Source organism: Mustela nigripes, chromosome 12, assembly GCF_022355385.1.
Source record: "Mustela nigripes isolate SB6536 chromosome 12, MUSNIG.SB6536, whole genome shotgun sequence".
NCBI classification, from domain to species: Eukaryota; Metazoa; Chordata; class Mammalia; order Carnivora; family Mustelidae; genus Mustela; species Mustela nigripes.
The window spans coordinates 89,204,969-89,228,318 of record NC_081568.1 but is presented as its reverse complement, the minus strand read 5'-3'; the positions used below and the strand labels follow the sequence as shown (position 1 = coordinate 89,228,318).

The window sequence follows — 23,350 nt, the reverse complement described above, 5'->3', positions numbered from 1 at the left end:
AGCAAGAATGGAAAGTCAGGGTAGTTCCTCGGCATTGTTGGCTTGTCCAGGCTCAGGGGCTTGCACTCGGTTCATGTAGGAGAGTGTAGACTGCAGGTTATTAGGCAGCAGAGGGCAGGTTGGTTTTGAGGGGCAGGGAGATAAGTTGGGAGGGGATTGCAATGATTGAGGAATAGGTAGGGAGCAGTGAACCACAAGGTGGCAGCAGAGATGAAGAGGAAGGGACTGTATGGTAGCCTGTGGGTATTATCCGGGAAATGCAGGAGCAAGGAGCCATTCACAGTAGGCATTTCCCACTTACCACAACTTGTTAAGATTGTCTTTACAAATACTCATCTCATTTGCCTGTGAGATCCTAGAGGACAGGGCCCATGTAATATTCATGTACTGAAACGGACATGGCCGGCGTGTGGAAAATGCTTGTTGGATAAATGAATGGACGTTTGGAGGGCTTGGTAATGGAGGCGAGTGTTGGTGACATGTTTCTTTGGGGACTGCTGGAATTTGGAGGTGTGGTTCATTTTTCTGATGCACTTTCTGGAAATAGATGACAGAACTGGAGAACACTTACAAGCTGATGCTTAAGTGGGGGCGAGATAAAAGGTGTGGTATACTTGAGTTTAGTATGCAGTAACTTCTTTCAAGACATCCGGTGAGCCTGGAAGAAAGTGCAGCAGGCATCCATCAGGGGAGATGGGAATGTGGAACAAAGTTTGGACAGATGGGGAGGACTGGGTGGGACATGTGGGCTGTGTTAGCCAGTGAAAGCTGGAGGGGAGGAGGCGTAGCCTAATGAGAAGCGGGAAAGCCAGGAGTTGAGCATTTTAGAGTCTGAAGTCAGACTGCCTGAATTCAAAGGCTGGCTGTCCTGATTCATTTTGTGGTTTCAGTGACTTCACTTTCTCTGGACTCAATTTCCTCTTCTACAGAGGGAGGATAATAATAATAACTGCATAAAAACATATCCAGCCTTCAGAACAGAGCCTGTAAGATAGTAAGCACTCTGTAAGCATTAATTACTCTTCTTAACAAAACCCACTCTACTTTGTATGTTTAATCCCTCCTAACTAGGGAGGTGATCTTATCCTCAGATCACAAATTAGGAAACGTATTCAGAGCGGTTGCTAGTCTGCTCAGATTCACACCACCACTTAGTGAAACTTGCCACAGATAGGTTCCTCCCCAATCCACTGGGCACCAGCTCAGGCACTCTCTCCTCCAGCACTCTGCCTGAGCATCTTGGATAAGGTGAGACCACTTGGGATGAAGTTAGCCTTGTTTACTAGGGACTAGGGAGCTATGGCAGATGTTGGAGCAGGGGCATCAAGTGAGCAATGTGTATGCTGCCAAGATTCACCGGGCAGGGCAGTCTCATAAAAGAGAGCAGGGGTAGGGGAAGACTGGGGTACTGAGGATTCAGACCAGAGATAGCTCAGGCAATGGCAAGGTGTGGCGAGCCCATTGTCGAAATGTGCTGGAACTAGCTAATTAGTACCTCATGCAATGACATGAAACTGTCCGTATAGGAAGGAAACTCACTGTAGGGGCACGAAAATGCAGAGTGGAACTTGGAGTGCCAACGTGCAAGTATCAAAACCGGGACCCTTGGAAAATACGATCTGTGAACAGTAATGAGGAAGTCGGGAGGGGAGCCCCTTCAGTAACTGTTCCCTTCAAGAAAAGTGCGTTTAGAGGAACCAGCCCAGAGAATAGAGCCTGAGCATCAAAGTGGGGCACCTGGTTATTTTTAGTAACAGTTGGCTCTGATGGAACACTCTGGGTAGCGGTTACCTCACTGCCAACCCAGCTCTGCCTCCCTCCCTTTACTAAGGAAGCTGATGGATGGTTTCTTTCTTCCCTAGAGGAGGATGTTTTCTGTAAAGAGTGGGCATGTGATCTCTTTTCAAAGAGGACGTTTCCAGGGTGCCTGGGTGGCTCAGTCACTTAAGCATCTGACTCTTGATTTCAGCTGAGGTCATGATCTCAGGATTCGAAGACCGAGCCCCTTTCCAGGTGCCACAGTCATCAGAAGTCTGCTTGCTTCTCTCTCTCCGCCCTCCCCCACTTGTGCTCTCTTTCTAAAATAATGAATACCTCTTAAAACAACAACGACGACACAAAATAAAAAGGAGGTTTCTACCGCTCCATAATTCTCATCCATGATGAGGACAGGGCTTTGTATTTAAGACTTTGTGTTTAAGCAAATCAGTTACGTTGACTTCCTCTTTTCTATTTCAGGCCCCCGCAGAACTTCCCATTCAAGTGGGACCAAGCAGCCAACGCAAAGCTGGAATTTTCTCCTGACGTTGATGCGCCATGGGCATAACGTAAGTTCACGGGATGAGGTGTTTGTCTGGATTCGTAGTCCAAGTGGGTCCTCCGCGGGTTTGGTCTTTCTACCATGCCGAGTGACCTGGGCGAGCTGAGCGCCCCTGCGGGGAGTTAGTGCTGGGCTCGGGCCTCGCGGATCCGCGCAGCCAGCGAGCTCCGCGCCGCGTCTAGACGCAGCAACTTCTCCCTCTGACCCTCCCTAAGGCTACTATACTTTGGTTTATTTTCCTCAGCTTTTCTGTGAATGTTTTAGTAGCGTGAAAGGGCAAGGCAGGCAGACCTCAGATTTTTTTCTCCCTTCCCCTCTCATTAGTCTTTCTTTCTCTGTGGATCATTCAACATCATGTGCCCTTTCATTGTCTCATTGCTTTGTTCATAGTGCCTTGTGGGGTGGCTGCTGTAATCCCCATTTTGCAGAACGTGAAACTGAGGTTTAAGGGACTGGTCCCGAATGGGCCAAAATCACTCAGTTAACAACACCGGCACGGAATCCTCAGTCTTCTGTCTTCAGGGCTCTCAGGGGTGCTATTTCTCCCGACTGAGGTTGCTGACGGAGAGGAGAGGAAGTGGTGGCTGGGCTGGGAATCCTGAACAGCTCTCATCCACCAGTGAATCATGGACCCCGATTAATAACACAGAAAATGTTAAGGAAATATATTTCCATGCAATTCTTCATACCTATAGGACTTTGAGACTTCTGTGGTGTCACAGACGTCAGGGTGATGTGACCAGGGGAGTCACTGTCTGCATACACTGAGAAAACCTATACAAGTCAGACGTGGGCCTAGAAGTGGTTGACACCTGTGTTCAGATGATCTGTGTTTCTCTTGTTAGTTGCTGAGCGGAGGGTAGTAGCACAAAGATGCTTTTATTTCCTTGCTCCGTAAATTTTGGCAAGGCAAAGGGGTGTAGGGAATCAGTTTTGAGTTGGGCTTGATGGTTCTATGAAAACTTTAACATATGGTTAGTCCTGGAGGTGTTAAAAGGGGATTGGAATTTGTGGCTACTCAGCAGCAGCTAGCACGAGAACTCTGCTTCTTGGGAACAATAAGAAATAGGGCAGAGGTAATGGGTAAGACTTGTAGAAGCCTTGGTTGCTCCTTTTGCCTGGCACATCTCTGGAATGATCCCACTCATCCAGGGCTCTGAAATGGCCCCTTTCATTATGGGGAGAAGAGCCCTGCAGAGTCCTCAGGGCTGCACATGTCACCAAGTTGTCCTGATAGATAGCAAACTCCAAGGGACCTCCTGTGTCATGGCCTCAGGCTGGAAGATGTTTTCCTGACATAGTCCCCAAGCCAGATGGCGTCCTGTCTTGAATCAGGCCCCTCCCTGGGCAGCAGAAAGCAGAAGTGTGGGGTGCATGGTGGTGATCTGGACAGTGGCCTGGGGCCACTGCCCACATTGCTGTGAGATCCTCACCGTTCTCTCTCTGGACTCACAGATGACAAGGAGTGAAGGAGGGAAGTCAAATGTTGTGGCAAGGAGAGGCTGGCAAACATGTGCAGGGCCAGCAGAAGTCTCTCACTGGAGTGAGGTGCTGAGAGAGGAGGGTATTGAGATTTGGGAAGGAAGCTCAAAAGTCTTAGTCCTAAGGCAAAGGATTAAACAAAGAAAAAACACACACCCAGGCTGGAATATGGTTGAGGTGGGGTGAATATTTCATATAACTGTCTGAGGGGAATGGGGTTGGATGAGATCCAAAGGGCATCTGAAGATAGAGCACAAAGGAGGCGATAAAGAACATAGTCTCATGATTGACCAGAGGCTCCCTGGTTGCCAGGCACAGTCTTTCTCAGAGGGCTCCTACATCTGCTTTTTGTGCCCAAACAGCCAGCCAGTATTTTCTTAAAAAGCCCGTGACAGAATTTTTGTACACTGAATTCTTTTTTGAAGGCACAAGGGAATATTGCCCCTTAAAAGAACTTCAGGAGAATCACTTTGGAAAAGCAAAGAGTCATTTTAAGGCATAGACACTCAACAATTGATTTTGAATCTCTGAATTTTAATGGATTTGCCCAGAGTAGAGTTGGACATTTCACCCTTCCACCGGGTGGGATAGTTTTTCTGTTACATAGATGGCCTGTCAAGTTCTTAACTGAGCATTGTGATTAACTCTTTTTACTTTGATGTTCTGGGGGTCGGGGGTGGGGGAGAGGGAACCATTTCATACAGCAGAATTTAAACCACATGAAAAAGTGATTTTCTTTCTTTCTTTCTTTTCTTTTTTTTTTTTTTTTTAAGATTTTATTTATTTATTGACAGGCAGAGATTACAAGTAGGCAGAGAGGCAGGCAGAGAGAGAGAGGAGGAAGCAGGCTCCCCGCTGAGCAGAGAGCCTGATGCGGGGCTCGATCCCAGGACTCTGGGATCATGACCTGAGCTGAAGGCAGAGGCTTTAACCTACTAAGCCACCCAGGCACCCCGAAAAAGTGATTTTCTTAAAAAAAAAAAACAACACAACAAAAAACCAAAACTCTTCTTTTTCAAGGAAAGGGCTCTCCAACAGCACTTTTGGTGACAGTTTCCAAAAAACAATCCTACTGACAGAGACACTCAGCCTTTAAGTCTGGCTTTTGGAAAATGAACATTAATTCTTTTTTCTAAACAGGACACTGTGAGCTCAGTCATGTACACTATGAAAATAATTGGTGTGTGTTAGTACACTTTGTGCCAGATTTCATGCTTGTTGAAAGGTGATTGGAATGAAACCAGCATATTTAAAGGTCAACTGGTTGTTCTTAAACGGGGCAGAATTTTAACTCTTTCATGATCATGGATTGTAACTACATGGCCATTTTAGGAAAGAGAAGAGACTGTGTACTGCCGTTTAACATTGTGACCTTTTCTCCTTAAATTTTTAAAAACTTCTCAGGGTTCTCTTGTGGATGAAAAGGGTCTGAGAAATGAGTCCTCAGCTGGTATTTGGAAATGGGTGGGAAAGAAGACTTAGCTCTTTTTAAATTACTAAATTTAGGTCAGGGTTCTAATGGGACAGTGCATATCACATAAACCATGTCTAAATGTGATGTTGCAAATTCTCCCTTTTTAATAAGTACCTCTGGTTCACTAGTGAGTGCTAGTAATAGTCTCGTCTCTTTCTTCCTACTTTTGAACACTTTTTTTTTTTTCTTAGCTTCTGTAAAAGCTTGGTGGAGAAACCACTATGTAATCATCAATATGTATCCCAACCCATTGATGCTGACTGTGTTTTTGGGTATTTCGCTAGGCTTTGGGGTTTTGATGCCTTTCCTACTAGTGATTTTGGATGCATAGGTTAAATGGTTTATTTTATGTTGATCTTTCTTTCTTTCTTTTTTGTTTCTACAGATTTTTAAAAATTATGTTCAGATAGCCGGCATATAGCACATCATTGGTTTTTGATGTAGTGTTTCAGAGATTCATTAGTTGTGTGTAACACCCAGTGCTCATCAGTTTCTTTGTTTAGTTTTCCGAAATTAAGTTGGAAACTCCCTTCTCTTGACAAGTAAGGTGACTTTTAGTCGTTGGGTGCTGAAACTTCTTATTTTCTGGATAAACACCCTGGGGAGTCCCTAGAAACTATCGAGCCTTTCATGATGAGGACTCTAGTTTGTAAGATACCAGAAACAGTCTTTCTTAAGGAAAAACCTCTGTGAGATCGGCATTGGATGTTTCCACACAAGAGTTTACAGGTAAAGGAAGTTGGAATCCAAGCACCAATAGACCTTGAGTGTATGGGGAGTCTTGTAGTTGTAACTAAAGGCAAACTAAAGTTACCCTGAAAAATCAGAGTCTCACTTTGTCAAGGAGGTAACACAGTATTCTTTTCTTTCTTGGTTAACTTCATACTCTGCCTTTAGTTCTTCTCTCTGTATATTGTACACAACTTTTTAGCTGTGAGACTGCTGGTTGCTTTAAAACTCTGTCATTGGTCTCATCTGCAAAATGGACATAACCTCATCTTCCTCAGTGTTACTGTGAAAATTAAATGAGTTAATTCATGTATAATGATTGAGACAATACCTGGCACAAAACAGACATACAATAAATGTTACTTATTATTATTATCATTATAATTGCTATAAATCTAATCTTTTTCATTAGTTGCTATGCCATAAGGGGATGTTTGACCTAGAGGGTCTCTTCTGTTTGGGGTAGTAAAGGCCAAGAATTGAAGTTAAAGCTGCTTTCTTCTTATCACCCCAATATTTATTGTCTAAACTCTAGCTGAGGTTAGTGGGAGACATCATAAGTGAGATGGTGTTCCTGAGCCAGAGAGCTGGGAGAGCCAGTTGCCAAGGTGGTTCTTGAGGGAAACGATGGGGAGCTAGACATGGTGGCAGGATCACTGTTCAGCTGCGGAGGAAAGTCTGCAAAGACTGAAGCTGACTAAAGACTATAAGCAAGAAGGGCATTCATTGCTCAGGGGTGGTTTTCAAAAAGAGACCATTAGATAGGAGCCAAGAGGAAAGCTGGGGAAACGTCTCCTCTGACAGCTGTCCTTTATGGCCACTCACACGTTCCAGTACCCTCCCTGAGCTAAAACTCACTTGTTCTTGGACATTTTCTTTCACAGACACTGAGCTCTGGTTACCTTCATGACAGTGTGGTTCTCATGTTCTTCTCTAACTCACTCATTGAAGACCCAGAGTTCTCACGATTTACTAAGTTAATTCTACCCTATAACAGACTAATTCACAAATCTAACATTTACATTTGAGCTAAAGCAAAATTGATACAGCTACAAAATACTTGCTGTGATAAATACCAGGTATTAGAACATTAATGACACTTAGAATTATGTTAAAAAATAGTTTTCAGAGCATGGTTTTTCAAAAATTCTTATTGCAGACAAGATTAAGAAACAGATTTTTAAAATCATACCCTCTGTATACCCATACAGATACCTGTGTGTGGATATTATATGTATATCACTTAAGCAAAAGTTTCATGAAAAAAATTCTTAATCTTAGGACATGTGATGTACTTTGATAATTCCAATCTGATGGAAAATAAGAGTGTGTGTAACCTGCTAAGCACGTAGCTTGCAGTTTAAAAAATCCTGATCTAGAGTACCATCCAGTGGTTTTTGTTTGAGTTCTTGTAGATGGTCCACCTAATCATACATACAATCATACGTATATACATACCAACCATAATGTTGTCAGTTCTTCCATGAAGTCAATGCTTTCACAAAACAAATATCAACAGTCTTAACTTTTTTTTTTTTTAACAGAGACAAACATTCTAAAAATTATATAGAAATAAAGTTATCTAAGAATAACTAACAGAGCTCTAAAGAAAAGGAACAAGGAGTGAAGATTTACTTTCTCAGATATTGATACTTGGAATAATTAAGACCAGTGTGGTTTGACAAAAAGACAGGAAAAGAGCCCACAATAGTGGTCTGATATGTCTTCTGTTAGATACATTTCTGTGTATTTGACATTTTTGATGCTGTTGTAAATTATTTAATTTTACAAATTCATTTTCTGTTGCTAGTATCAGATACACATTTGATTTTTCTCTCTTGGTCATCTCTCTGATTAACTCAAATACTTTATAGATTCTCTTGAATAACAATCATATTATCTAAAAACATTGATATTTTTACTTTTTTTTCCCCCCAATCCTATGCTCTTTGTTTGTTTGGCTTTTATTTTGTCATACAGTGTTGAATAGAAATGATGATGGCACATATCCTTTTCCCTTTATGAATCTCAAAGAAAGTTTTCAACATTACGGTATAAAATGTGAAATTTGCCATGGTGTTTGAGAATTACTGTGAATATTCTCTGTTAGATAAATAGATGTTAAATTTTATCAAATGCTCTTTCTGAATCAAAATGATAGAGATTTCTCTTTCAATGTATTAATCTGGTTGAATTTACTGAATTGCTAGTTTGAATTTTAAACCAACTTAAAAAAAAATTTTTTTAAAGATTTATTTACTTATTTATTTATTTGACAGAGACAAGAAATCACACGTAGGCAGAAGTAGGCAAAGAAGCAGGCACAGGGACCCTGGGATCATGACCTGAGCCGAAGGCAGAGGCTTAACCTACTGAGCCACCCAGGCACCCTTGTTAAACCAACTTTGAGCTCCTGGAATAAACTGAATGTAGCTATGATATATTACATTCCTATTAATATATATTAATATTTTAAGATTTTGGCATTTATCACATGAGAGAGTCTGATCTGAATTTTCTTTCTTTCTTTTTTTTTTTAAGTAGCTTTTTCAGGTTTTTGTGTCAAGGTAATGCTAGCCTCATGAGCTGGGGGATAGATAGTGGATATTTTGTAACTTTTCTAATCTCATTTCTTTCTTGGTCAGTCTTACCAGGGTTTATCAGATTTATTAGATTTTTCAAAGAATCATCTGTTCATCTGTTGTCTTTGTTGATATTCTGTTGTAGTTTTAAAAGATGTCCACTAGTTCTATTTTTACATTTTCATTTTCTTCTCTTTTCTTTGGTTTTAATTTGCTGTTCTTATATAACTTCTAGAGATAGATCCTAACATAAATGATTTTCAGGCTTTTCTCTCATCCAGTATATACATTTAAGACTATATACACTTCTTACAGGTCAGATTTGGCTATATCACACAAAATTTCCTTTGCAAGATTTAAACTTTTGTTTAGTTAAAAATACATCTGAATTTCTACTGAGACTTCTTCTTTGATCCATGTGTCATTAATTTCCAAACCTGTAGGGATTTTCTACTTACCTTAGTCATTTCTGGCTTAATTCCATGATGTTCACTTAAAGTAAAAAATATATATTCTGTTGTTAATAAGGGCTGTGTTCTATATGTGTTAATAAAATAAAGTTTTTCATTCTTGTTACTTATATTTTCTCTGTAATTACTGATTATTTTTCTGTGTATTACATCTGTTACAAGAAAGATGTGTTAAAATGTTCTATCATGATTTGTGGATTTATTACTTTTCTTTCTAATTCTGTCCATTTTTATGTTAAATATCTTCAGTCTGTGCTATTAGGAACTTATACTTTTAGAATTGTTATCTTCTGGCAAATTGAGCCCCTTTTCATTGTGACATATTCCTCTTTATTTCAGCTTACACTTTTTGTCTTCAAGTCTGCCTTGTGTGGTGTGAATATCATGGCCTCAGCTGTATTTGGGGACATTGTTTGCATAGTGACTTTTCCCCATCTGTCACCTCCAATCTCTTGAAATCCTTATATTTGAGGAATGCTTCATATAGGCATGTATCTTTTTTGTTTAATCCAGCCCAGCAATTTTTGTCCTTAAATTAAATTATTTAATCTTATACAATCATAAATATATGTTGCATTTAAATCTACCATGTTTTTATTTGTTCCCTATCTGTTCCATTTTTAAAAATCTCCTTTCTCTCTTTTTTTCACTTTCTTTCGGTTTGAGGTTTAAAAAAAAATTATTGTTATTATCATTTACTTTTCCATATCTATGGCCCTGGTAGTTACATATCCTTTTCTGTGTTTCTAAGAGATTAACAGAAGTTGTTACATGTATCATGGACTCATTAAAGCCCAAGATAAATTAATACTTGGCCATTTCCTGGGCACTTTCCAAAAATACATGTTTACAAAAGTTGGCTATTCTGAAGGAGATTATGCTGAGTGAAATAAGTCGAACAGAGAAAGTCAGTTATCATATGGTTTCACTTATTTGTGGAGCATAAGGAATAACATGGAGGACATTAGGAGAAGGAAAAGAAAAATGAATTGTGGCAAATTGGAGGGGGAGACAAAAGATGAGAGATTGTGGACTCTGAGAAACAGACTGAGGATTTTGGAGGGGAGTTGGGTGGGGGGATGGGTGAGCCTGTTGGTGGGTATTAAGGAGGACATATATTGCATGGAACACGGGGTGTGGTGCATAAACAATTAATCTGGGAACATGAAAAAAGTAAAATTAAGATGTTAAAAATACATATTTAGCTCCTTTTTTGGATGTTTATTTTTTTCTGTATCTTGGTTTTCTAGCTATGACCTTTTTCTTTCTTTTTTTTTATATGAATGAAGTTGTGCTATCTTTTTTAAAAAATTTTTTTAATTTTTTATAAACATATATTTTTATCCCCGGGGGTTCAGGTCTGTGAATCGCCAGGTTTACACACTTCACAGCACTCACCAAAGCACATACCCTCCCCAATGTCCATAACTCCACCCCCCTTCTCCCAACCCCCCTCCCCCCAGCAGCCCTCAGTTTGTTTTGTGAGATTGAGTCACTTATGGTTTGTTTCCCTCCCAATCCCATCTTGTTTCATTGATTCTTCTCCTACCCACTTAAGCCCCCATGTTGCATCACCACTTCCTCATATCAGGGAGATCATATGATAGTTGTCTTTCTCTGCTTGACTTACTTCGCTAAGCATGATACGCTCTAGTTCCATCCATGTTGTCGCAAATGGCAAGATTTCATTTCTTTTGATGGCTGCATATTATTCCATTGTGTATATATACCACATCTTCTTGATCCATTCATCTGTTGATGGACATCTAGTTTTTTCCCATAGTTTGGCTATTGTGGACATTGCTGCTATAAACATTCGGGTGCACGTGCCCCTTTGGATCACTACGTTTGTATCTTTAGGGTAAATACCCAGTAGTGCAGTTGCTGGGTCATAGGGCAGTTCTATTTTCAACATTTTGAGGAACCTCCATGCTGTTTTCCAGAGTGGTTGCACCAGCTTGCATTCCCTCCAACAGTGTAGGAGGGTTCCCCTTTCTCCGCATCCTCGCCAGCATCTGTCATTTCCTGACTTGTTGATTTTAGCCATTCTGACTGGTGTGAGGTGATATCTCATTGTGGTTTTGATTTATATTTCCCTGATGCCGAGTGATATGGAGCACTTTTTCATGTGTCTGTTGGCCATCTGATGTCTTCTTTGCAGAAATGTCTGTTCATGTCCTCTGCCCATTTCTTGATTGGATTATTTGTTCTTTGAGTGTTGAGTTTGCTAAGTTCTTTATAGATTTTGGACACTAGTTCTTTATCTGATATGTCGTTTGCAAATATCTTCTCCCATTCTGTCAGTTGTCTTGATTTTGTTAACTGTTTCCTTTGCTGTGCAAAAGCTTTTGATCTTGATGAAATCCCAATAGTTCATTTTTGCCCTTGCTTCCCTTGCCTTTGGCGATGTTCTTAGGAAGATGTTGCTGCAGCTGAGGTGTGACCTTTTTCTTTATGTCTGAAGAGTACCTTTAGTGTTTTCCCGAGTACATGTCTGCTGCTAAGGAGTCCTTGTTTTTGTTTTTCAGAAAGTGTCTTTGTTTTGTCTTTGTTCCTGAAAGATATGTTTACTGGGTATAGAATTCTAAGTTGGTAATTATTACCTTGCAGCATTTTGAAGATATTCTGTTGTTTTGTTTCCATTGTCCTTCAAGATCTTCTAAGTCTTATCTGGCCAGGTAGAAACTATATCTATATCTATATCTATATCTATATCTATATCTATATCTATATCTGTATCTATATGTCTTAAGGGTGAACAGAAATGCATTGAAATTCACAGTTCTATATTTATAGCATTTAAAGTTTACAGATGCTTAGCTGAAATTTTTTTTACGTGCTCATCAAGTGCAGATGTCAAAGGAATCAAGTATTTGATTACTTAACATAAGATCTTTGTTTAATGTAGAAACTAAAGGATAGTCCTGGGTTATTGAAACATTCTAGGAATTGTTTCTATAACTTTCAAAAAGAGGGAGCATAAAGCATGTAAACCTAGCTTAACTATGTGAAAGTATGCAAAGATAATGCAAAAGTATGCAGGCAGGTGTCTTGATCTGAAATGGCTTTCACCATCTCAGAGACGTTCACTTTCTAAACACATACACATAAAACTGTTTCATATCCTTTTTGTTTATAAAGTCAGTCTAATAGATTCTTCATTGTATTAGTTTTCCTCATCATTTAGTTAGAGTTTTATTTTTGCATGGTTGTTGGTTAGCTGTGTTTCATTGCATATTTTCAGTTTTGGATATCAGTTGTTGGAAAAATAACTAAATGTGGTACTTTCCTGCCAGGCCTGGAATTGTGTATTTGACTTGTGACTGATTTCTTCACCTAGAAAATTATTTTGGCTGCAATATTATCTTCTTTCAGAATTAATATAGTGCTTGAAATGTGAACCAAGCTTTTACCTTTGAAATGTGTTTTTCTTTCCCTGAAATATGCTATAAACAATATATAGTTATGAATGTGAGTTTTATAGTAAAATAAACCTGGCTTCAAACAGTAACTCTGTTAATCACTAGTTGTACATCCTTGGAAAAATCACTTCAGCTCTGGATCCTTAGTTTTATTGTTTATAAATTGAGATCAGTGATTTCTATATTATGTTACCATTTTAAGAATAAATTTTTATTATTAATTTTTAAAACTTCTGTGATGTGGTATCATCCGCTAAGTTCCTTCATGGTCTAATGTGTTTTATTGGCAGGTGATATTTGGTCATAGGCTGGTTCCTTATGAAATAAATACAAATAATTGACCACTTTATATTCTTTGGAGTTTATGAAGATTTATATTCAGTGAATCTGAGAGCCTAGGGCATAGAGTAAATTTTGTATTTTTGATTTAACAAGTGTGGTGGTTAATTTTGTGTGTCAGCTTTACTGGGTCACAGGATACCCAGATACTTGGTTAAACATTACTTGTGGATGGGGATGTGAAGGTAGTGGGTAAGATTAGCATGGAACTGGTAGTAAAGAAGACCCCCTCTACCCTTAGTCCCCAGAGTGGTTGGGCATACTCCAGTCTTTTGATGACCTGAATAGGACAAAAAAATGGAGGAAGGGAGAATTGATTTTCTTTGCCTGACTGCTGAGCAAAGACATGAGTCTTCCGCCTTTGACTGAGTCTTACACCATTAACACTCCAGTTTTCACATTTATACCACAGGCTCTCTCTGTGTACATCTCTGTGTCTCTATATCTAGGTCCAGCTGATTCTGTTTCTCTGGAGAATCCTGACTAACACAATAAGCATTTACTTAGTCTCTTAAAATGCAGTATTCGGTCTTCTTACTTCACCTCTCATCCTGTAAACTTTGTCCTTTTCTTGGAATATTTAGTGCTGCATTTTAGTATTTCTGTGCTTTTTGCTGGCAATTTTGTGAAACAGCCCCCAGTGAAGTGCTGAAGTGTGGTGTATCATTCTTAAGCAGAAGAAGGCTGTAATGTGTCTTATAGAAGACAGGTATTCATTAGATGAATTTTGTTGAGGCCTGAGTTATAGTGCAATTGTCCATGTGTTTAATGACAATGAATCAATGAAAGATATATTGAATAAGGTATCTTAAACAGTAGCACATATAAAACCAAGTTATGTATAGACAGGTTGATGAAAATGTGACTACAGGCTCCCAGGAACCTAACCCTATATTTGTCTTAGGAATAGAAGTTCAGTATTTACTAATTTGATGTTCTAAGTTACTTAATAGAACAGAATTAAGGAGCACCAGGTAGCACAATTTGTTGAGTGTCTTGACTCTTGATTTCGGCTCAGGTCATGATCTCAGGGTCTTGGGATGGAACTCCATAGGGCTCTTTGTTCAACAGGGAATCTGTTTTGGGATTCTCTTTCTCTCTCCCTTCCCCCACTCTCTCTCAGATAAATAAATAAATAAACAAACAAATAAATAAATAAATACAACTTTTAAAAAGAACAGAATTAATAGGAATAATGTATAAACATTTTATTTAAGTTAAAGAGATGGCCAATGAATATGCGTGTCTAGACATTTTCTAGAAGTATAGCCAACCCGAACAAAATAGATCTATTTTTATGTAATTTTGAAAGATTCTAAATAGAATCTCAGTCATTCTGGTTGGTTTATTTTAGCAGTTATTTACTGGTTATTATATCAAGTCAGGTGCAGTAGAGTTACACACCTACCATGGAAGGCAGTGACCAATGTGTAATCAGCAATGTTGACATTAATTTGTATTCTTGGAGTGGATATAAAATAGAATCAGATAAGGTCCTGTCTGTCCCTGAACAACAAGGAATCCAGCCTAGGTACAGAAACCAACCAGGGAACGTCTACAGAGCAGATTAACTACAACTCATCTGTGAAGGTTGATGTTCTCAGGCCTCCAGGGATTCACAGATGGGAAGGATCCCAGAGACCCATCATATGTAGTTGTAGAGCGAGAACCAGAAACTAAGGGCCATGGCTGAGATTAAGTCCTTTTTCGCTAAACCATGTATGTACTATGTGATTAAACCAGTTATTGCAGTCTCAGCTTACCAATGAGCTCATGTTCCAGAGATCCCACTTAGGTCCGACGTTTAGAAGTCAGTTTGAGGTGGTTCTTGAGCTCCATGAGGCCTATTTTGCTCTTTTGGAACATTGTTCTCAAGTTTCATGGATTTCATCTGATTCTCAAAGGAGCTCATGATTCTAAAATGTCTAAAAGTTGTATTAAAAGATAACTTAATATAATGAAAAACTCTTTATTACAAGACAGCATGTGATAAGAAAGTGACAGCATAGGTAGCCTAATCACGGTGTGGGTGTAAGTGACTGAGAATATCTATCAACAGAGGTTATCTCTCAGTGATGGAGCTAGAAGCATTTCTTTTCCTTGTTTGTTCTCCCCCCCAACAAATTCTTGGAATAATTACATATGTTTCAAAATGAGGAAAGAAAATGTTAAAAAACATTTTGTCCCACTGGAACTATTATTTACCTAAGGGAAGTCCTGTTCTTTTCTCTTAAATTCCCCATTTCGAAACATCTCATAACTTATTTTGGCTAGAAGTTGAAATGGAAACAGTTCACATTTATTCAGTAACAGTCCCCTTTTCTTCCCATGATGTCTTCTCAGTCTAAACCTTTGCATTCAACCCCCTTTCCAACTCTTGCCCCTCTCCTCTCTTTCCCCTTTTTGTTCTCTGACTCATCTCCATTTTCCAAAAAAATTTAAGTTCTGTCTACTTTTCTTTAAGAGCATAAGCCTTTTTCTCTTATCTTTTGGGAAAATGAACTCTTCAGCTACTCATTTTCAGAAGTTCACCTGATATCTCCCTTTTCTCTGTGTTTCTTTACTCTGGTGTTTTATTTTGGAATATAGAAGAAGCGTTTGCAAAATAGCCTCTTCCAAACCTCAGAGCCTCAGTAGTACTTTTCATTAATTTTAAACTTTATTCTCTTTGGGATTTCATAAGTGTTTTCTCCCTCCATCAGGAGCAGGTATGTATAGGTGTGCACAGGTGTGCAGGAGTGTGTGTGCACCTGTGTGTGGATACAAATTCTGTTCTTTCAGCTCAGGAACTGTGTCATTTCTTGTCTACTCCATGGAATTAGGCGCTCTGGTAGTGCTGACTGCCTGTTGGCCAGTCTTGGCCTAGTTAAGCGACCTTGCAGAGCCCGAGGCCTGGGCCTCACGCTGTGTGCATAGGAGGGCCATGCCCTCATCCATCTGGTACCAGGAGGCTGGCAGCTGTACTTGAAAGCCTCCATGAAGAAGAGGCAAATGGGTTTGTTCTCCAGTTGGTGCTGGGCTGGTTCTGAGCAGGACAGGCCAACTTGTAATCTGTGCCCAAGCCCACTCACCAGCAAAGAGGTACACACATAAGATAATATGGTAGAACTGGATTTATGTACGCATGAATGCAGGACTGAATTAAAATGACAATTTGGGGAAGGAGCTAGGGACCAAACTGGGGGACTCAGTAAAAAAATCAAGGCTATGAATTTCAGGATGAGCATTTTTTTAAAAACATGTAAATTGGAATTCAAAGTAGATATCTGTAACTGAAGTAGTGTACTATGAGTATTTTATCTACATAGATCTGAGGTTTGCCTCTTATGTTGGCTCTAGGGGTGCCTCATTGAGGCTTGAAAATTTGCCTGGTAAATGAAACCTATGATGAAAAGAACCAGAGAAATGTCTGCAGTCTGCAGACATCCACAGCTGTATTCTAGGGTGTTCAGCTCAGTGTCTCCTTGTGGAGGAAAATGTTCCTGGATATGCTTCCTGGAGCTCTTCATTCTTCTTGCAAAAGACAAAACTGAGTAGAGAAAGGGATACTTTGTGTGACTCATGCTTTCCCCTCATGTTATTTTCTTAACACCTAATGTCACTTGGGTAAAAGTTGGACTTCATTAAACTTATGAGATTGGAAACAAGCATGTAGGGGAGACAGGATTCCTGCGTGTGCCGTAGAGCAGAGGGAGAGAGCTCTGTTCTGTGCAGTGCTAATGCCGTGGGTGGCCTTTGCCATGACTGTCCTTGGGAAATAATGTGGAAGAGCGTATACCTTTTCTCTGTTGCCTTTGTCGCCCCTCCTTGTGCCATCTTGTGGTGCTCCCCCCCTTCTCCTTCTAGTTATCCAATATCCCCTTCACAAGAAATGTTAGCTTTCAGGGATGATCAGTCAAGTACATCATCGTGTGAATATGAGATTTAGAAGAATTTATTTAGACATTTGAATTTGACATTGCATCTTTTGTTTTGGCACAAAATGCATGTTTCTTGCAAGCACACAGGTGACTCATTTTATGCTTTGGCCTGTGGAGAGGGCTGGTTTTGGGGAGCTCCTCTCTTTGTAGACCATGTTTCAAATCCTATCTGTGTTAAGAATGCAGTTAGAAACTTGTGGTATTAGGAGTCTGGCTTCTCACTTAAAAGATCCCTCCCCCTGGGGAGCCTGGTTGGCTCAGTGGGTTAAGCCTCTGCCCTGGGCTCAGGTCATGATCCCAGGGTCCTGGGATTGAGCCCTACATTGGGCTCTCTGCTCAGTGGGAAACCTGCTTCCTCCTTTCTCTCTGCCTGCCTCTCTGCCTGCTTGTGATCTCTGTCAAATAAATAAATAAATAAATAACATCTTAAAAAAAAAAAAGATCCCTCCCCCCTTTTCCTCATGATGAATTTTAATTTTTAAGTCACTGTTTCAACGTTAATGTCAAATCCCTTTGAAAAAGAAGGTGTAGCCTATTGAAAGAGATGGTAGAAATGATTATGTCCCAGGCTTGGGGCTCACTGAAGTTGGTGAACCATTTAACAGATTCAGACCATATGTAGATCATTTTGTGTTGGCATCCCTATTTCAGTGTGGATGAGGCTGTTTTGCAACCTGGCCTTTTTTGCAGAGAGGACTGAATGGTCTGAGGGACAATGTAGCCAATGGGTGAGGGCAGAAATAAAGTCTCAAGGTTGCCGTGTTATCCCATACCTCACACAGCAGATGCCGCAGAGCTGCTTTTTGAAAAGTGTTACCTTTCACATGTCCTGCTAAAAATACATACCCAAGAAGACCCGAAAAACTTGAAAGGACTAGAGAAGAAGGCTGTGGTTGCACAAAAGCAATATGCAAGATCATGAAACAAAAGAGACAGCAAAAAATTGTATAAAGTAAGGCGTATTAGTGCTTTCTCAAGTTCCAAAGCAGCTTTTGATCATATACTCAGAACAGAAATGATAAAGACATCAAAAAACTGGGGAGTCCCTAGGAGGCTGCAAAAAGCTATAGAAAATGCTCAAATGGCCTTGGTGGGTCAGACAGAATACTTTTATTCCCCACGTGCCCCAGACTTCTCATCTTTATTTTCCCTTTTGCAATTCCCCTTCAGAAAACCTTACATGGTCACTTCTACCTGGCTAGCTGGAAACTGGTCCTCTGTGTGAACTCTAGTTGCCTGTATTTCTTCGAGATGTTCATCTTGTTCCCTGTGTGGCTTGTCCCTCTGACTAGGCTCTAAGCTTACCGAGACCAAGAAGCAAGTCTTTCATATCCTTGGAGCTTCTCCTCTTGTTTCAGTACAATTGTGTTTGCAGATGGTTTTGATGGATGTTGCCCCCCTGCTTGGGTACTTCCAGAGCTTAAAAAAAAGTTAATAGATATTCAATCTTACTTTTATCATTAATATTTATGTGCCATGTTCTGAAAAATCTGTGGAAGAGCAGATAAAAGCTGGAAGAACAAGTTGTAGAGATAGTAGTGAGAATGCAAAATAATAATGCGTTGGCATAAATAATGAAGATGATAAAGATAATAATGATCCCCCTTGCCATTTCTTGAGCACTTACCTGAAAGTGCTTTCATATCATGAAGAATGGCGGAGGGATAAAGGAATAGAAGTAGGTGCTAGGAGTATCAAAGAAATGCAGAGACAAACAAAGCAAAGGACAAAAGAAAGTTAAGAAAAATAAAGCCAAGAAGAAAGAAACGGTGGGAGGATTTACTAACGACTTGGAACAGTTGTTAGCTAAATCACACAGTGGGCAGAGTGTCAACAAAATATTTACAACTTTTTTTTTTTTTTTTAGCAGGTAGAGTCTGCTGTCTTGAGATCAAGGCATGTTTTTACTTGTTTTCGTAGCTCTGTCTCTGCATTTTTTGTTCACTAAGGTTTATATTGATATAGTATGGTGATGTGTACTCCAGACATTCTATCTATATAATCACAAAGATCTGCAAATGAGAGTGACACTCACCTGTATTAGATTATTTCAGTGATTTCACAGAAGCTCATGTAAGCTTGCTGCACAGAGTATCATAAACTCTTTTTTTTTCAATTTTATAATTTATTTATTTGTCAGAGTGGAAAAAAGGAGAGAGCACAAGCAGTAGGTATAGTAGGCAGAGGAAGAGGGAGAAGCAGGACTCCTGCTGAGCCAGAAGCCTGATGCAGGGCTCAGTCCCAGGACTCTGGGATTGTGACCTGAGCCAAAGCCAGATGCTTAGCCGACTGAGCCACGCAGGTGCTGCATAGACTTTTGTTCTTGTTGTAAGACTCTGAAAATTCCCTCACTTTAGGAGGCATATCTCAAATTATTGTTGGTAATGCTGACCATATAGGAATGTATTATAAAGAGGTCCCCTGATGGTGAGTGACGTGGAGGATCTTTTCATGTGTCCATTGGCCAACTGTATCTCTTCTTCAGGAAAACATTTATTCATGTCCTCTGCCCTTTTTTGAGTTAGATGATTTATTTCTTTTTGGTGTTGGATTGGATAAGTTCTTTATGTATTTTTGGATATTAGCCCCTTAACAAAATATATCATTTGCAAATACCTTCTCCATGCAGTAACTTGCTTTTTTTTTTTTCTTTTGTTGATGGTTTCTTTCCCTGTGCAAAAGTTTTTATTTTGGGGTAGTCCCAATAGTTTAATTTTGCTTTTGTTTCCATTACCAAAGTCATATCTAGAAAAGTGTTGGTATGGCTGATGTCAGAGTAAATACTGCTTATGTTTTTCTTGTACTGGTTTTATGGTTTCAAGTTCCACATTTAGGTCTTTAACTCATTTTGGGTTTAATTTTGTGTATGGCATAAGAAAGTGGTCCAGTTTCATTCTTTTACATATAGCTGTCTGGTTTCCCCAATACGGTTTGTTGAAGAGACTGTCTTTTTCCCATTGGATATTCTTGCCAGACCAGAGATGGGGGGGGGGCGATGGGTGAAATGGGTGAAGGGAATTAAAAGTATACTTACATTGATGAGCCCTGAGTAATGGGTAGAGTTGTCGAATTACTATACTGTACACCAGAAACTAATATAACGTTGTACACTAATTATACTTGAATTTTAAAAAGTTCCAAGCAAAGGCATCCCAGTGTTCTAGCACTGAGCTATTCTAGACCTGGCAAAGTGCAGATAAAAAAGTCCTGCCTGGGGACACCTGGGTGGCTCAGTCAGTTAAGCATCTGCCTTCTGCTCAGGTCATGATCTCGAGGTCTTGGTACTGGGTCCTGCATCATGCCCCCTGCTCCGTCTGCTTCTCCCTCTCCTTGTTCCACTCCCCCTTGCTTGTGTTCGCTCACTCTCTCTCAAATAAATAAATAAAATATCTTAAAAAAAATAAAAAGAGTTTTGCCTGTAACATGTCAGAGGCCAAGTTCCTAAAATGACCTTTATAACTGCTTTGGAGGGATATGCTGCATATTTTAATCGAGGTGATATTTAAATAGGGTAACCCTCAGCAGCTTTGTGGAGGTGGCAAACTTCTCTTAAGTTTGGGTTTGTTTGGTTCAGAAGCTGTGTTCATTTCAGTTGAAGGGCAGGTGACCCACACCAAAATGTCAGAATTAGTAAATTCTGGAAAGCAGGTAAAAAAAAAAGATACAAGTGATTGTCAAGGTAACTAACACTCACGAAATCCCCGGGAAGTTTGGGCTCTATCCAAATGGGAAGAGAGAGTCTCTTGAATTAATTTGTTTCCTGTTGACCACTCTAGCATGGAGAGGAAGTTTTATTTTAATGATCTCAAAGGAGCAAAGGCTGCTGAAATCATGAATCGGCTATCCCCAAGGTTCAGAGATCAACACTCCTGTTTTGGCAAAAATTCTATCTTTTACATCTCAAGTTTTCAAATAGAGCAGAGAATCTTTTCCTCTGGGCACGTCGGAGACCAGGGAACTGGTCCTGGCTCTGGCCCTTGGTAGCTGCAGTCTCTGGGCTGTCATTTAATCCCCTCCATCCTCCATTCCCTCCGCTGTGGGAGGGCATGATTCTATCAGTCGTGCTTTCTCATAATCATCCTCTCCATTTCTAAATGCCTGCGGTGTATTAGGTACCTGGTGTGCCTTTAGCAACTGTTTTCTTTGGGTCTCTCATCACCTTTTCAAGGAAGGCAAAAGTACCATTCCTGTTTTATAGTTGAGAGGGCTGAGGCTCAGAGACTTTCAGTGACCTGACTGAGGTCACACAGCCAACAAGTGTGTAGCACCAACATATAAACCTTCATCCTCTGTGCACAAAGTCCCTTGCCAGCCCTCCCTGAGATTTTGAGGCTTCGTTGAAAATAGTATTTGTGAAAGTGTTTTGAAAATAGACAAGTTTGGGGACACCTGGGCGGTTCAGTCGGTTAAGAGTCTGCCTTTGGCCCAGGTCATGATCACAGGGTCCTGGGATGGAGCTCTGTGTTGGGCTCCAGGCTCAGCAGGGAGCCTGCTGCTCCCTCTCCCTCTGCTCCTCCCCTTGCTCATGTTCTCTCGCTCTCTTTCTCTTGCAAATAAGTAAAATCTTAAAATATAGCTATGTTTCCTATAAATGCTTGGTATTATCACCATTGTTACCTGGATGGATATAAATGAGTAAAAGCACATTTATTAAATTTCTTGTAGGTGCTTAACATCAAGTCAGATATCATTTTGGATAGTGTATGGAATTAAGTATTTTATCAGTGTAGTGCTATGTAAGGTATATTAGAAGTAAATCTTACACATTTCTCAGTGGTATCACTTTCATCCTTGGAATCGGGAATTAGTTTCTTTGGATCCTTTTTGGAGACAAAAGAAAAGAAACAGATGGGCTAATCTAAATTAAATGAATGGCAAGAAGCAGAAACTGATTACATGTAGTCCAATCTTCAAAGCCAGCAAATTAAAACCTCTGGAATCCCTGGAGATGGAGAATTCATGTATTCACAAATGTTCTGGGCCAACATAACTTCTCCCATCTGCTTTATTTATTTATTTATTTATTAGTCTTTTATGACCAGTAGGGTTGCTGGAATTTACTTGCAAAGTCTTTCCTTGATTGAGGGGTATCACGCTTCCTGTGTCATGACTAGGAATCTATACAACTTTCCTGAAGTAAGCACTACACTTTGGAAAGAATTTTCTCTTATGGGAAATATCCTATTTCCACAGAGTGTCACCTGCACGAGACCACTTTTTTCCCATGGAGGAGGTTGAGGGGAGCCAATGGGTTCAGTGGCCAGGAATGAACTTTGGAGACAGGTTAACATTTGAGACAGAGTCCTCTGTGCCTTTCTTTTTGTCTTTTTGAAGAAATGTTTAAAGTCCTCAAGAAAGTTAATGAAATTCTCTAGAAGAACCAGCAGGACCCTTATTGTTTCCTCTTTTGTCTTAGGCAGATATTAAGACCCATCTTGGATCCTTGTGAGCATTAAATGGCACAGTGCATGGGTAGCTTCTGGCTAGGCTTGAGCAGAGATGCAGTCATCTCTGCTCAAGCCTAGGCTAGTTTTCTAGATGTGCTTACTCAGTTCCTCAAGTCTCAGTTTGAGCCATTTTTTTCATTTAGGCCACAGGATGTCTAAAGACTTAGAAAAACATGCTTTTGAACCAAGAAGGGATGGAGAATACTGCCTTGTTTAGGCCTCCCTGGGGTCTGTATTGGGTGGAATACAGTCTATGTTGGAATTGGTAACTCTTCAGGATGGAATCAGCAGGAGTACTATTCAGAAGGAGTTCATGCCACTGGATAGCTTCTCGCTGCTTCTCTTTGGTCTCCCAGAGGGAAATGCAAGTGGGGATAAAGACCCATGCATTTTTCCACAGCTAAATTGGGAAAGGGTGCCCTTGTCCTGTTCTCTCCTGAGACATTTTGGTCACATTTGGGTCTTGGGTGGGCTAAGGCAGAAGCTGGTCTGGAAGGCTAGCACTACCATGTGACCAAGCTTGGTCTTCTTTTGCTCAGACCATGGCTGATTCTGAACAGATGAGATTCATCAAGCTAAGCCAATACTCCAAGTGATATTTGTAAGGAAGAAGCTGGATACTTGAAGAGTGGCCCCATTTTGCCGTTTGGATTTGATCATTTTCTTTCTTGAGTAGGGAAACAAGAGGGCAGCCCAACATTATTCCTGTCATCCTCCAGCCATGGCCAGTCTGAATCTTGCCCAGCCTAACAGCTACAATGCTGTCCAACCATGTGGTCTAGGTCCCCAGGACACAAATGCCTGAGCCTGCAGTGATGGTTCTGTCGTCCTGAGGCCTTCCAGCATAATCCTGTGCATATGGGAGGCTGTGTTTTAGGCTCTGGCCATTCACCCTGAGCTATGCTCTACTTCTGGCCAGTATCCTCCAGTAAAATGAGCTCTTCCCAGGGAATCAAGAGACTACCATTTGCCAGTTGATTTCAGACAAGTCACTTTTTGCCAGTGAGCCTCAGTTTCCTTTAAGCGAGGACATCTCTAACCTGGGCCTCAGCACAGACCATCAATGAGTCTGTGGTCTGCCCCTACCTGCAGGACGGATGTGTGTGTGTGTGTGTGTGTGTGTGTGTCCTCTCTGCCTCCCCACTCCCTGTTCTCGGGATGTTCC

At 40.3% G+C, this 23,350-nt stretch overlaps 1 protein-coding gene across 1 annotated transcript in view; it reads left to right on the top strand.

Annotated features, from left to right (window-relative positions):
• The first annotated feature begins 2,243 nt into the window (after window positions 1–2,243).
• The window catches only part of LOC132028661 (cAMP-specific 3',5'-cyclic phosphodiesterase 4D-like), a 907,530-nt gene continuing 886,423 nt past the window's right edge, over window positions 2,244–23,350 (top strand). Inside the window, exon 1 of the mRNA XM_059417921.1 lies at window positions 2,244–2,327. The gene's annotated coding sequence lies outside the window, so the exon portion shown is untranslated. The remainder of the gene's footprint in view (window positions 2,328–23,350) is intronic.